General features: G+C 44.8%; 1 protein-coding gene across 18 annotated transcripts in view; it reads left to right on the forward strand.

The window, feature by feature from the left end:
• The window catches only part of NRXN3 (neurexin 3), a 1,692,180-nt gene that overhangs the window by 167,931 nt on the left and 1,509,677 nt on the right, over window positions 1–14,572 (forward strand). The window lies entirely within an intron of this gene.

Raw genomic sequence — 14,572 nt, forward strand, 5'->3', positions numbered from 1 at the left:
CCAAACCACCTAACCCAGCAAACCTCCATGCCACAAGACACATGGTTGGGGCATCGATAGCCCTGAGACTAAATGTCTGCCATCAAGTGGGCAGGGGCCAGTGGGATCCTCCATTTAGGACATCAGTGGGAGGGGGTAGGAGAGGGTGGCAAGTAGGCAGGGGCTTGTCCACTAGATGTGAGAAGAGAAGCAGTCCCATTTTTGTGTGCAGGGCAGGAAGGAGGACTTTGCTGACAGCTGGGGTGATGGATGGTGAGGGAGAGTGCATGGTGTGTGAGCAGTAATGTGATGGAGGGTGCACATTACGGGCAATTACAATTTGAATAAATTATCAATGGAAAGAAATAGAGGAGTAGAAAGCTGTTTTATTAACCCCCTGAAGTTACGTTCACAGCATTTTGAAAAAGTTTATCAATTGCTGTGAATTACTAGCTCAGTGACAAAGGCGGATGCTGAGAGAATGCCTGATTGCAGCTTCTGTAGCAGGCGATGTTTTATGGGATGATTTAAAACAAGTCTTACGTATTTTAAAACATCAAAGGAAGAAGAAAAAGAAAGCTCAGGGAGCCTAGTGAATTCACCTGCCCGTGAGCAAACTTTGCTATAAATCCTACCTATGATTTTTCAGTTTTATCTGTTTTCCTTCTTTTGATATTGTACATTTCTCTGGGCTCACTGCCTGGGGCTAAGATGTGTCCTGTGTGTTATCCCAAGGAGTGTTTTACCAGCTCACTGCGTGGATGAGAATAGAGCTCCAGCTAGAGATAAGACAGTGTATAACTACTTCCTAAGCTGTTGTCATGCTGAAGTCTGCACACTTCCCCCCTCCACTCCCCTACTGCCAATATTTCTATTTCCAGATAACAAAAGGTGAGTGTGAGCCACTCATTTCTTCTTTAGGACTCCTGCAGAGCTCTGGTGATCTTGGCGTGTGGTGACTCTGTTCATGTGTTTTCTCTACCACCAAACTGGAACTGCTGAGGCCTCGGTCCTTGGGGCATGGGAGACAGCGTTCAGCTTGGAATCAGCATTCAGCTTGGAATCAGGAGCCCTGGGTTGTATTTGAGACCCGCCTTGGGCTGGCTGTGGACTTAAGTCTATCAGAAGCCTGTGATTTCCTCACTGGTAAACCAGGTAAAAATGTCTGACCTCCCTGGCTCATAAGCTTGGGTGGTAGGAAGTGAGAGAAGGGAGGTATCAAAGAGGGTGGAGTAGTTGCAGAGGGTGTTTGTGGAGGGGCAAAAGGGTGCTGGGATGATGGGTGCGTTTCGGATGTTACTTATCTCATAATTCTATGGGATACGTGTTATTCCCATTTTAGGGATGAGGAAACAAGTTCTGAGAGGCTGAGTAAATCACTCTAGGGAAAACACGTTGGAGGTGATTGGAACCTAGATGCGTTTGGCTCCAAGGTTCATGTTTCCCCCCATACCAGGTCCTCTGTGTTTATGCTGATACAGAACTAAGCATCGACATCACCTGGGGCCAACATCAGCACCAACAGGAAACAGGTTAGAAATACTGCTTCTTGGCACATCCCGCATCTATGCATTCAGAGGCTGCAGTTTAACAAGATCCCCAGGTGATTCCTGTGCATATTAAAAGTTGAGAAGCAGGAGGCAAGTAGATGAGAACTGAGGTCAAAGCAGAGCACCAGAAGGGGCTGTGTGCCCAGATTATGGTGAGGGAAGTATTTCTGACCAGGCTAGAAGGGAAAAGAGTAAATACCGGCCTGGCTCTGAGAATTTGCACGATCTGTGTGCTTGGGTAAAGGAGCCTCCCCACCTTGCATCCCATTGTGGTTAGGAGAGTCCAGGTAATGGGATAAAACAGCTTCTGGGTGAGGAGTGAAGCAGTACACACTTACTCTCTGCTCATTTGGACAGTTGTGGATGAAACACGGGACTGGAGGCACAAAACCGTTGTTTGAATTAGAATCCTCCATGGGTAGGCCGGGCTGACACTGGACAATCCTGTGTCTGTTTCCTCTTTTGTCAAATGTGGTGGTAGCACCTCCTTCACTGGGTTGTGGTGAGGATTAATCAAGATGTGGAAGTGCCCAGCGTAGCGTCTGGCTCAACACATGTGCCACAAGGCCCACTGCCCATCTCACGAGATGTGGCCTGGGAGTTTGCTCAGGGAACATGGAAAAAACTTAAGTCTTTTCCTCAATCTTTACCCTTCCTGGGTGCTTCTTGCTGATGGGGAAGGTGTTCGCTTGGAGTGGGGGCTGGGTGTCAGCCTGTAGGACAAGTGCTTCTCAAAGTGTGGTCCCTAGACCAACAGCGTCTGCATCACCTGGGAACCTGTTGAAAATGCAGAATCTCAGGCCCCTTCCCTTGACCTGCTGAATCAGAAACTCTGGGATGGGATCCACCATTCTGTTTTTCACAAGTTCTCTGGGTGACTTGAGAGCCACCACTTCAGCGGCTTGGAGATCACACACCTGGGAAGTGCCCTGTGGTGGTGGTGGGATGTTTGCATGTACTTGACTCTGGAGCATGTCCTTTGAGGCAGACCCCAAGAGCTCCGGTGTGTACTGAGGCCATGTTACAATTAAATGATCACTTAGAGGAAGTCACTGCAGAGGACACACAGGCAGCCAATTCATTAACCAGGAGCAACTTCTTGCAAATTAAAAAATGTTAATGATCAGTTTTGAAGCATTGAGAGTATATCAGGGACCACACGCCTGGAATGAACATTTACCATATGGCGCCTTTGGAAGCTAATATTGATTCTCATTATTTTAAACGATTACAAACATTGCAGGTGTTTTGTAATAATCTCCATTGTCTAATTAGAACATGCGTGAAACGAGCTCATTCCGCTGGCTAACGAATATTGATTTGAACTGCAGAGCCCTGGTGCAGGGGAAGAATTGGGGCTGTCTGGCCAAGTTGCCAACTAGTGCCAGCCCCCTTTCTCCGTAAATTATTAATCCTGGGGATGCAGGGCATTTTGACAGGCAGGCATCCACGGGGGCTCCGACCTGATTTGGGCCTGCTCCAGCCTTCAGGGTCTACTCCCGTCAGGCAGTAAGCTGGGACATTTGGAATGAGCATGAGTACTTTTGTGGCCTTTTCTTCTTTTCTCATTCCCCATTTCTCTTCTTTCTTGTTTCCGACCTCTTGTTGATTTTAGAGCAACTCTATGTCTAAATGCTTTAGACATCTGCTGGAAATGGATCTTACTTTAGATATGAGTTACCTACGTCTCGTTAGAGGCTTCATGTCTTAATAGTATCTCTCCAGCAAGACTGGAAGCTCCTTGAAGACAGGCTTATGTCCCATCCTTAGTTTGTGTTCTCCTTCAAGGCCTACCAAGTGCATTATAAATACCCCACAAAGGAGGGTATTGTTATTAGTGTTATTCCTAGTCATTGTAGAATGAATAAGACCACTTTTAGGATGATACTTTGTGCTCCTTGGGTGTTTCCTATATGCTTGCATATTTTAATTTATTAATCTGACACAATTTACTGAGCATTCATTGTGGCACAAGGGAAAGAGCTTTATGAGACGTGGTTCCTGCAGACTGGAAGCTTGCAGTCTCCCTGGGGAGAGGGTGGTTAGAATGTGATGTGCTAACTGCAGAAATGGTTTGAACAGGGCTCTCTGGGAGGCTGGGGAAGGAGCCCCGAATGCAGGCAAGAGGTGATGCCCGAGCCCAGTGTTGAAGAGCAAACTAAGTGGAGAGAGAGATGAGTGAGAGGAGAGCGCTCTACAAAGGCTCATAGGAGCTGGGGCTCTGGGACAGCAGTGTGGCCAGAGCACGGGGTGTGCTTGTGGGCGAGGGCAGGGACTGTGGCTTTTGGGGCCAGGGAAGGAAGCAGAGCCTGGGTTATGGAGGCCTTTGTATACCGTGCAAAGAAGCTAGGATTTTATTTGAAGGCTAAGGGTCTGTATTAAGAGAGTTAGATTTGAATTTCCTTTTATAGTTTTTAAAGATCTATATTTCAGAAAAATCACCCTGATGACACTGTAGAGGTGGAAACTGGAGGCAGGGAGACCAGTAACAGCCTGTCCGAGAAGAGAGTCTGAGCCAGGCAGAGATGGAGGAGATAGAATGTAGACATATTTAGGGTGTGAGTGTTTACATTCAATATGAGAACATTATTTGCTTTGCTTTCCTTCGTTATAAATACAATATTTACATTTTGTCACATTTGCTTCAGATCTGTTTTTTGTTATAAAAATTTAAAAACTACAGGTGAAGTTTCTCTGCTTCGTTCCACCCATTGTTAAGAATCTGGTATGTGTCCTTATAGTTCAAACTTTTCTATGTTAGTCTCATACTTAAGTATTCATAAACATTATGTAGTATTTATGGAAATGGTTACCATTGTTTCCTGCGAATTGGTGTGTGTGTGTGTGTGTGCGCGTTGGCACATTTAGCTCTAGTTTATCCATTTTGTCTACTGAACAGTACTTTATCATATGAATAGGTATCCATTCTCGTATTGGTGTACATTTAGAATGTTTACAGTTATTAGCTTTTGCAAACATTTCAGCCAGCGTGAACATTTTGCACACTTCTCCTGTGCATATGTACGAGGGTCTTTCTAGGATATATACCAGAAATGGGATTGCTGGTCTTAAGGAATACACATTTTCCAATTTAGCACATTTTGCCAAAGACTCTCAGATTTGACTGTATCAGTTTAAACTCCCACCAAGAGTGGACAGTCTCTTTATCCATGTTCTCTCCAGCACTTGTTATTATGGGCCTTATAAAGGTTGCCACTCTGATGTGAATGATTTTTCTTTGCATTTCTTTAATTATCAGAGATATTCAGCAACTTTTCATGTGTATTGGCCTTAAAGGTTCCTTTTCTGTGGGTTACTTGTTTATACCATTTGCTCATTTTGGTGGCGGGGGCGGGAGGCTTGCAACTCTTTTCCTTCCTGTTTTGTTGAGATATAATTGACATAAGCACTGTGTAAGTTTACGGTGTACAGCATAATAATTTGACTTATGTCCATCATGAAATGATGACCATAGTAAGTTTAGTGAACATCCATCATCTCATATAGTTACAAAATTAAAGAAACAGAAAAAAATTTCCTTGTGATAACTTTTAAGATGTGCTCTCTTAACAACTTTCATATATAACCGTGCAGCAGTGTTAATGATACTTATCATGTTGTACATTACATCCCAGTACTTATTTATCTTATAACTGGAAGTTTGTGCCTTTGACTGCCTTCATCCAATTTTTTAATTGATTTGTTAGAGTTCTTTATATATTCTATCAGTCCTCTCTCTGTATATACATACATGCACATGTGTATATAAAATATGTATGTGGGTATATATGTATAAATAATATCTTCTCTCATTTTATCTCATTTTCAAACTTTATGATATCTTTTTCTAAAAGGAGGTTTCCAAAAAATTGATGCTGCAAAGGTATTAATTTGGCCCTCCATGAGATGTTATTTATGGCTTGTCCAAAAAATCTTTCACTATTTTAATGTCATAAAGCTAGTAGGCATGACCCTGTATATCCTTCTAATAGTCTTAAAGTTTTGCTTCTGACCATTAGGTCTCTAATGCAACAGTATATTTTCACATGTGGTAAGGGACATAGGGAATAGAATTCTATTTATTTACTTTTTTCCTTTAAAAGTCAATTACCCCACAACATTTATTGAACAATCCATCCTTTACCCACATAATTATAGTGCTCCCTTCATTGTATACCCAGATCCTCTATGGGTCCTTGTTTGAGGGCGTTCTTTTCTGTGCATCAGTCTATGTGTTTAACCCTGAGCAGACACCGCAGTGTTTTCAAAAGCTCCACCCACACTGCTATCCAGCACCATCAGTTACCTTCTTCTGGTGATTGTTGAGAACTCTGGTGAAGTCCAAGACTACCATGACCATTGTTGGGGAAACCTGGTTTCCTTACTGGGCTCCTTGGGGACATTTACCATCTGCACCTTTAACAGGCGTTGTGTGAAAATCAGAGCACAAAAAGCAAATTCTGGCTTTTTCACCATCTCAGATATGGTCTTGAGATAAGAGAGGTTTGCACTTGGCTGAGGGAGTGAGTGAGGATATAATCAGAAAAAGAGAAAGTCTCAGAGATTGCAGGCCTCTGTGACACCTCAGCCCTAAATGCAAGCAGAGAGCACACAGCTCGCTGCTGGGCCCGTGCTTGGAGAGCTTGCTGCCATCAGGAAGGCTCTGGGAAGCTACAGAAGTCAGACATCACCTTTCTCTACCTCAGGGAGAGAAGACATTGTGGCCTCCTCAACCCTGTATGTGACTCTTCTCACCCGTCTTGGTTTGCACTGACCAAAACTTCCCAGAGTGGCCACTCCTTTTTCCTTCCACCTGCAGAAGGGTGGAAGTCTTGCCTTTCCTCCTGGCAGCTCTCCCCTCTCAACACGGCGAGCCAGCCGCTCCGTCCATTGGAAGGAGGCTGTGATCTGCATGGGAGTTTCTGACTTTCTCATGACTGGGGAGGACAGATCCCACTCTCTGTCAGAAGTGTGCTAGATTCTTAGGTCTGGAAGGACCTGCCAGGTGATCTTGTCCTTCGTGTGTTTTTGTGTTTATACAGGAGGAAACTGAGGTGGGGAGAGGTTCAGTTGCTCGTCTAGCCTGCAGTGCTGGGGAAAGGGGGAGGGGGAGCCTGAGAATCCAGGTCTCCCACTCAAGTTTGCTTTTCACTCGGCGGTTCTCCTGACTGGAGAAAAAAAGATTCTAAGGGAAAAAAATCTGCAAAACTCTTCTTATGTGTGCCTTTGTGGCCTTGAGAGTGTGGAGGCCTCCATGCTCTGGGACTAAGGGAGAGACTACATTTGCAGAGACGTTGGTTCCTGGCAATAGGCAATTTCTATATCCTCAGAGGTGGGCCCCAGGGGAGGTAGAGACTGAAAGTCAGAGGGGGATAAAATAAACTTGCAACAATCCAGAAGTTCTGTTTTCTCATACAAAAAAGCATTTGGAGTGTCCTGGGAGAGTTTATGGAGGTAAACGTCACTTCACTCTAAAGTTATATTTCTTTAAAAGGTCATTTGTAAATCAGACCTTAAAAAATAGTCTGTTTAGTCCCAGTGATCTGCACTTCTGTTTGAAAAGTCTTCTAGCTTCGTTTCTTTTTTTTTTTTTTTTTTTTCTGGGGCACGCGGGCCTCTCACTGCTGTGGCCTCTCCCGTTGCGGAGCACAGCCTCTGGACGCGCAGGCCCAGCGGCCTAGCTGCTCTGCGGCATGTGGGATCCTCCCGGACCGGGGCACGAACCCGCGTCCTCTGCATCGGCAGGCGGACTCTCAACCACTGCGCCACCAGGGAAGCCCTCTAGCTTCGTTTCTGATTGACATTAACTTGTTAGTGACTGTTCACGCTATAGCTTTACGTTCTTTTATTTCAGCAGATGCTACCTAATAGTTGTAAAGAAATTCTGGAAAATCTGTCTGAAGTGGGAAGCATCATTTGATATAAGAATAATCATCCAGCTTCATTATGTTTACATCTTCAAAACAGGGAAGCCTCTGTAGACTTATGGGGTTTTGCAGAGGAACCGGCACAGCATCGTAGGCATTGCATTCTCCTGTACAGGCATCCCTTGTTTTATTGTGCTTTGATTTATCGTGCTTCACCAATAGTGTGTTTTTTACAAATTGAAGGTTTGAGGCAACCCTGTGTCGAGCAATTCTGTTGGTGCCATTTTTTCCAACAGCATTTGCTCACTTCGTGTTTCTGTGTCACATTTTGGTAATTCTTACAATATTTCAGTTTCTCAATACTATTACATTTGTTATGGTGACCTGTGATCAGTGATCTGTGGTGTTGCTGAATCCTATTGCAAAAAGATTATAACTTGCTGAAGGCTCAGGTGATGGTTAGCATTTTTAGCAATAAAGTATTTTTAAATTAAGGTATGTATTTTTTTAGACATAATGCTATTGCACACTTACTAGACTACAGGATAGTGTAAATATAACTTTTATATGCACTGGGAAGCCAGAAACTTCATGTGACTCGCTGTATTGCTACATTCACTTTATTGTGATGATCTGGAACTGAAACTACAGTATCTCTGAGGTCTGCCTGTATTCTGCTGGCACAGAACCCAGAGTCAAGGGCAGGGAACTTAGACCCTGTCTCTTGATGGAGATGTATTAGAGAATGTGTGGTCGCCACACTTCCCTTTCTACCTCTTTTCATCTGAAAGGCTGTTGCCCCAGACTCTCCTGTCTAGTCCATCGATCTGTTGCAACTAAATCACCCATCTTTGAGAGCTGCAGAAGTCTTACATGCCTCTTTCTGTCCCCTGCCCAGCTGTGTGCTTGGAACTCAGTTAAGACAGACACAATCTCAAATGATCACCGGGGCAATTTTTAAAGGTATTGTTCCTCAGCTGTTGCAATACTTTGGGCACATGAAGGGTTCTAGGACCAGGTTCCTATGTTTCTAACACAACTTACACTACCTTTTGGCATCCAGTGGTAAGAAGAAGGGATTTTTTTTGTTTACTTAAAAAATTTTTTTTTGCGGTACGCGGGCCTCTCACTGTTGTGGCCTCTCCCGTTGCGGAGCACAGACTCCGGACGCGCAGGCTCAGCAGCCATGGCTCACGGGCCCAGCCGCTCCGCGGCATGTGGGATCCTCCCGGACCAGGGCACGAACCCGTGTCCCCTGCATCAGCAGGCGGACTCTCAACCACTGCGCCACCAGGGAAGCCCTGTTTGTTTGTTTTTAATCTCACCTTGTCTAAAAGATGTGTGTTTGCTGAACATTCTCTCTTCACTGCATGTGACTGTTGTGAGATAAAAATTTAACCACCAGTAACAAGGTTTATGTGCTTTCGGAGGGAATAAGGACTAGAAAATTCTCCAGGGAGTTTCAGGCTTTCAATTGAATAAGATGTCAGTGCAAAGTAAGAGGACAGAGGTGGTGGCCGTTGAGGGGCAGAGGAAATCCACTCTCCATGGTGAGACATTAACAGCACGCAGTGCCTGGGGATGATGCTGAGCAAGGAGATATGGATAAACCAGGAGACCTTACCTGGAACCAGGGGGAGCAGTAAGAGGGCTGCAGCCACCACTCACGTAGGAGCTCTACTCCCCTTTTGAAAATTATCCATCAAGCCAATAGCATCTCTTGCCTGGATCATGACAGTAGCCTCCTGATTGGTTTCTTCATATTTTTAACTAAATTAAGATTTTAAAAATAAAATCTTGTCATAATACCTCCACCTTTCTCTCCTGCTATGAGCTTCTAAAACCCTTAGGATAAAAACAAAACCATAGCCACTAACAAGGCTTGCACGATCTCACTCCTGCCCATCTCCTGCCTGTCCTCCACACACCCCTGCCCCCGCCCCATCTCTCAGTATTCTTACCCTTGCTTTCAGGCCTCTAACCATACTGGCGTTTTCTTTAGGCCTCGTGTTAACCCACTTTCGTCAGCCACATAGCCTGTACATATGCTGTTCCCTTTGCCTGGAATGCTTTTCCCGTTCTCCTTCTCTGAGATCCCATGAATTCATTGTTCATGAATCATTAAAGCATGGTTGGTGAGGGTGAGCCATTTAGAGAATCACACAGGCATTAATACGAAAGGGTCTGGCAAGGTTATCTCCTGCAGCTGCTCCCAGTACTTGGGCGACAGCAGAGCGTCTTCATCCCCATGTAGCATTCAGATTTGTTCCACTGGTGCTGGAAATTGGCCAGACTGATGGTAACCTTTCTCTTCTAGGCAACCTTGGGAACAGGTGGTAGAAAATCTGAACTCAGTCCTGAAGGTATGCCTGAGACAGGAGGGGAGAATTAGAAAATGTAAATGTGGAAGGAAAGGATGGTCGTTGACACAGAAACTGTCTCACTTTGTCATGGGCTGAGTTGGCCCTCTCTCTTCTCAGGTGGTCTTAGCTTTCAGGCCTTAGAAAGTCACTTAATCCTAACTCCCTTGATTTTACCTAGATGTGATTTATCCAATTCACCCAGTGAGAGCTGGAACTAGAACTCATGCCTCCTGACAACCAGGCCAGTTCTCCCGATACGGAACGTGGGCAAGTCAGGAGTATGGGATATTCCAACGCTAGGCCTCACCTTAAAAGTCCTCAAGTCTACAAATTGACATGTTACTCCATCTCAGAAAGGGAAAAGCTTAGGACCCCATCCCAGGTTTTTAGTGACTCCCATACCCCTTTGGACCCTGACCCCTGCTTCCAAATTCGCTGCTTTGGCATTCACCCAGTCTCCCTGCAAGTAGAAACTCACGCCTCGGGGTGATGAACTGTCCCTCTCAGCCAGAACCTTGTTACTGGGGAAACCATTGCAGGCAGCTGACTTGGGCTCATTCAGATGGAGCTGCAGAGTCCAGGGCCTGCGTGAGGGCAACTGCTATCAGAGTGGTCAGTTTTTGGCAACTCTGGAGTATATTGTACCAAGTGGGACGTGGTAATTATGTGTTTGTGGCTCTCATTATGTGCCAGTTTAGTTGTCACAGATTCATTGTAGTTTTTTAAATTTTTATTTTTTCCTTAGACCACTCAGCAAAAGAGGGAAATCGATGCCATAGGGCAGGTTTCTTTCTGGAAGAGGCATTCACTTGGGTGGAATAATACATCCAATGACTTAACGCCATTTGATTGGCCAGGAAGTTTCCCCTAAATGGTAGGGGTACAGCCCCGACATGGCTGCCTCTGGGCCCTCCTCAAGGGCCTAGAACTGTGGCAATACAAATATCTACAGCAAACAGTGAGTTGGGCTTGGCTTGGTGCTATACAATTTCTCCTGAAGAGAAGGGACTTAAAACTTCATTTCCATACTGGCCAATCCCCAGCTGTGGGACTGTAGGTTTTTGTTTTTTTGTGTTTTTTTTTGGCGGTACACGGGCCTCTCACTGTTGTGGCCTCTCCCGTTGTGGAGCACAGGCTCCGGACGCGCAGGCTCAGCGGCCATGGCTCACGGGCCCAGCCGCTCCGCGGCATGTGGGATCCTCCCGGACCGGGGCACGAACCCGTGTACCCTGCATCGGCAGGTGGACTCTCAACCACTGCGCCACCAGGGAAGCCCGGGACTGTAGGTTTTTGAAGTTTGACTTCTTTTCTAAAATTACACCTTTGCTCTGTCCCTTACTCATGACAACTTGGAAGTATGGCTTCTATTATTTTAAGCATAGCCAATACAGGAGGCTCCTAACATATGCATGGGATAATTTACATGGGGTGATTTTAATCAGGGAGAATTCCGTTTATATTGAAGAGCTGGACATTAGGTTTCTTAAGATAGCAAGCTCTTTAACTGAGTCTCCAATATGGTGGATATGGTCAGTTTACATGGGGATTTCCGGGTAGTTTATCAATTGTATGGTGACAATGTGATAGTAACAATAGCTAATGTGATTAAGTGCTTCTGATGTGACAGGCAGCTCTCCTCAGCTTTGTCTACATCACCTCCTTCAGTCCTCACCTAGAGCAAGTTGTGGTGCTGCGTACCACACCAGAAAGGCTGCAGAGAGAGTCTCTGCTTAGTTCTCAAGTTGGGTGACATGAGGAAGTTAAGAATATATGATGGAAAACATGGGTTCCAGATCTGACTCTGCTCTTACTGCCTTGTGGAACTTGGAGCCAGTCAGTTAAGCCCTTTGAATCTTGGTTTCACTTTGAGCAAAGTAGGAGAGACGTGAGTCATGTGTGTGTTGTGGAGTGCTGTGGTGCTGGTGGTAATGATGATGGTCGCTAAGGTAACATTACCTTAGTATTAATATGCTCACCGTGTATTAAATACTGTTCTAAGCACCAGGCATGGATTATCTCATTTAATCCTCACAGCAATTCTGTGGTACTTATTAGCTCCAGTTTTTCTGGTAATGAAACTGAGGCACAGAGAGGTCATACAACTGATAATGAGTGGTAGAGCCAGGATTCTAATAATATCTACCTCCAAAGCATTTCCTGTCATTCTGTTGCTGATAGGATCAGAATGAAAGATCTTAGTCCTTGCTGTCATACTGAGGGGGCACCACTGGAGGTCTCTGTAATTTGCCTTAGCCAGTATTGCTTGTCTAGAGACCACTATAAAGGAATTGGCTTCCCTTATGCATTTTGGGTCTTAGATTCCTGTGGGGAGCCCCACCTCTCCTCTTCTGTACAGCAGCTCTTCTCCTTAGGTGGCTGGGTTTGTGGCGAAGAACTCTTGGGTAGCTGTGCATCCGGCTGGGAGCCGCCCACCTGTGCTGCTTGGACGATCATCCTCAGTTGATCCTGTCTCTTGGGATGAATCCCCAGCTTTGGATTTGGTGAGGGTCCGATTCTCCTGCCTTAACTGAGCATTCCATCCAAAGCTCACTGTTGTTTGGAAGGACCTTGTGTCGTGCATTGTTGAGAAAATTGGATGAGTTCTGGGCCACTGACCAGACCCTAGTAGAAATCATCTAGTAGAGCCAAGAAAATTCAGGCAGGGGCCTTAAAGGAATTTAGCAAGGTCTCCACTGCTCGAGTTGTCTCTTATTTTTCATTTATATGGCAAAACATGTATTTATTATAGGAAGAGATTTGCATTCTTTTAAACGAATAATTTGAGCCAATTTACAGGAATGGATAGCTGGAGAAATGTGATTCGGTAGTATGTCATAAGGCTATAGTCCATTTTGTGGGACCGATATATTTTTTCCCAGATGGAATTTCTTAGTTAAAGAAAATAATTCAAAGCTGGTATTAAGTCAAATTCTGTGACAGGAAAGCAGTGGTTCCTAACCTTGGTTGCACATTGGAGTCAATGGGAAGCTCTAAAAAATTCTGATGTGTAGTTCTCACCCCCAGAAGGTCTGGTTTTCATTGATTTTAGGTGTGGCCTGGGCATTGGAATTTTTAAAGACTCCCCAGGTGAGTCTAATGTGTAGCCAGGCAGGACGGGCTTCATGGGTAGGCTGTGCAGTCACACAGGGCCCCATGCTTAGAAGGGCTCTGCACTTGGCCTAATGCTCCGCTGTTACCATCTTGGAATTCTTAATAGTTTTTGAACAGGGATTTCACATTTTCATTTTTCACTGAGTTCCTTAAATTATGTAGCTAGTTTTTCAGCCAGGGCTGAGAGCATCCCATATAAAAGAAGATGCCCCAGCTGAACCACATGCACTGGCTCATGGTCCTCTTAGGAGCAGCATGTCATTCAAGCTTAGCACTGCTGCCCACGAAGGTTTGGACATGTCGTGGTGGTGTTGTACCCTATGGTACATCTTTTCTTTTCAAGAGACTTTGAAAAACTGATGCTAAGATAATTATTACCCTTGCTATCCAGTACTGGCTGGGAAGTACACACTTGTACTGCTAAACACAGTGCCAAGAGGCCTGGTGTGAGCCCATCTTTCTAGGAGGCCTCTCTTGTGATGGAGAATTTGGCAGGTGGACTCACTGACGTTGCTGTGCACCCTCCTGCCTTCTCCAGAACCTTGTTCCATCATCAGTTTCCCCCTGTCTTTCTTGAAGTTTTATCTCTCCTTTTCTTCTGGCACTTTCCACTCATCTAAAAATAACTTTCCTCAAAGTACTATTTTTCACCAAGAAGATTTTGGGAAGAGGAGCTGCCTCTCACCAGCTCCACATCCTTGTAACCATTCTTCTTTTTTTTTAACATCTTTATTGGAATATAATTGCTTTACAATGGTGTGTTTCTGCTTTATAACAAAGTGAATCACTTATACATATGTCCCCATATCTCTTCCCTCTTGCGTCTCCCTCCCTCCCACCCTCCCTATCCCACGCATCTAGCTGGTCACAAAGCACCGAGCTGATCTCCCTGTGCTATGTGGCTGCTTCCCACTAGCTATCTATTTTACGTTTGGTAGCATATGTGTGTCCATGCCACTCTCTCCCTTCATCCCAGCTTACCCTTCCCCTTCCCCTTCCCCATATCCTCAAGTTCATTCTCCAGTAAGTCTACATCTTTATTCCCATCTTGCCCCTAGGTTCCTCATGACCATTTTTTTTTTCTTTTAGATTCCATATATATGTGTTAGTATACGGTATTTGTTTTTCTCTTTCTGACTTACTTCACTCTGTATGACAGTCTCTAGGTCCATCCACCTCACTACAAATAACTCAGTTTCGTTCCTTTTTATGGCTGAGTAATATTCCATTGTATATTGTGCCACATCTTCTTTATCCATTCATCTGTTGATGGACACTTAGGTTGCTTCCATGTCCTGGCTATTGTAAACAGAGCTGCAATGAACATTTTGGTACGTGGCTCTTTTTGAATTATGGTTTTCTCAGGGTATGTGCCCAGTAGTGGGATTGCTGCGTCGTATGGGAGTTCTATTTTTAGTTTTTTAAGGAACGTCCATACTGTTCTCCATAGTGGCTGTATCAGTTTACATTCCCACCAGCAGTGCAAGAGGGTTCCCTTTTCTCCACACCCTCTCCAGCATTTATTGTTTCTAGATTTTTTGATGATGGCCATTCTGACCGGTGTGAGATGATATCTCATGGTAGTTTTGATTTGCATTTCTCTAATGATTAGTGATGTTGAGCATCCTTTCATGTGTTTGTTGGCAATCTGTATATCTTCTTTGGAGAAATGTCTATTTAGGTCTTCTGCCCATTTTTGGAT

Source organism: Monodon monoceros, unplaced genomic scaffold, assembly GCF_005190385.1.
Source record: "Monodon monoceros isolate NGI ecotype Baffin Bay Population unplaced genomic scaffold, NGI_Narwhal_1 Super_Scaffold_21, whole genome shotgun sequence".
Taxonomy (NCBI): Eukaryota; Metazoa; Chordata; class Mammalia; order Artiodactyla; family Monodontidae; genus Monodon; species Monodon monoceros.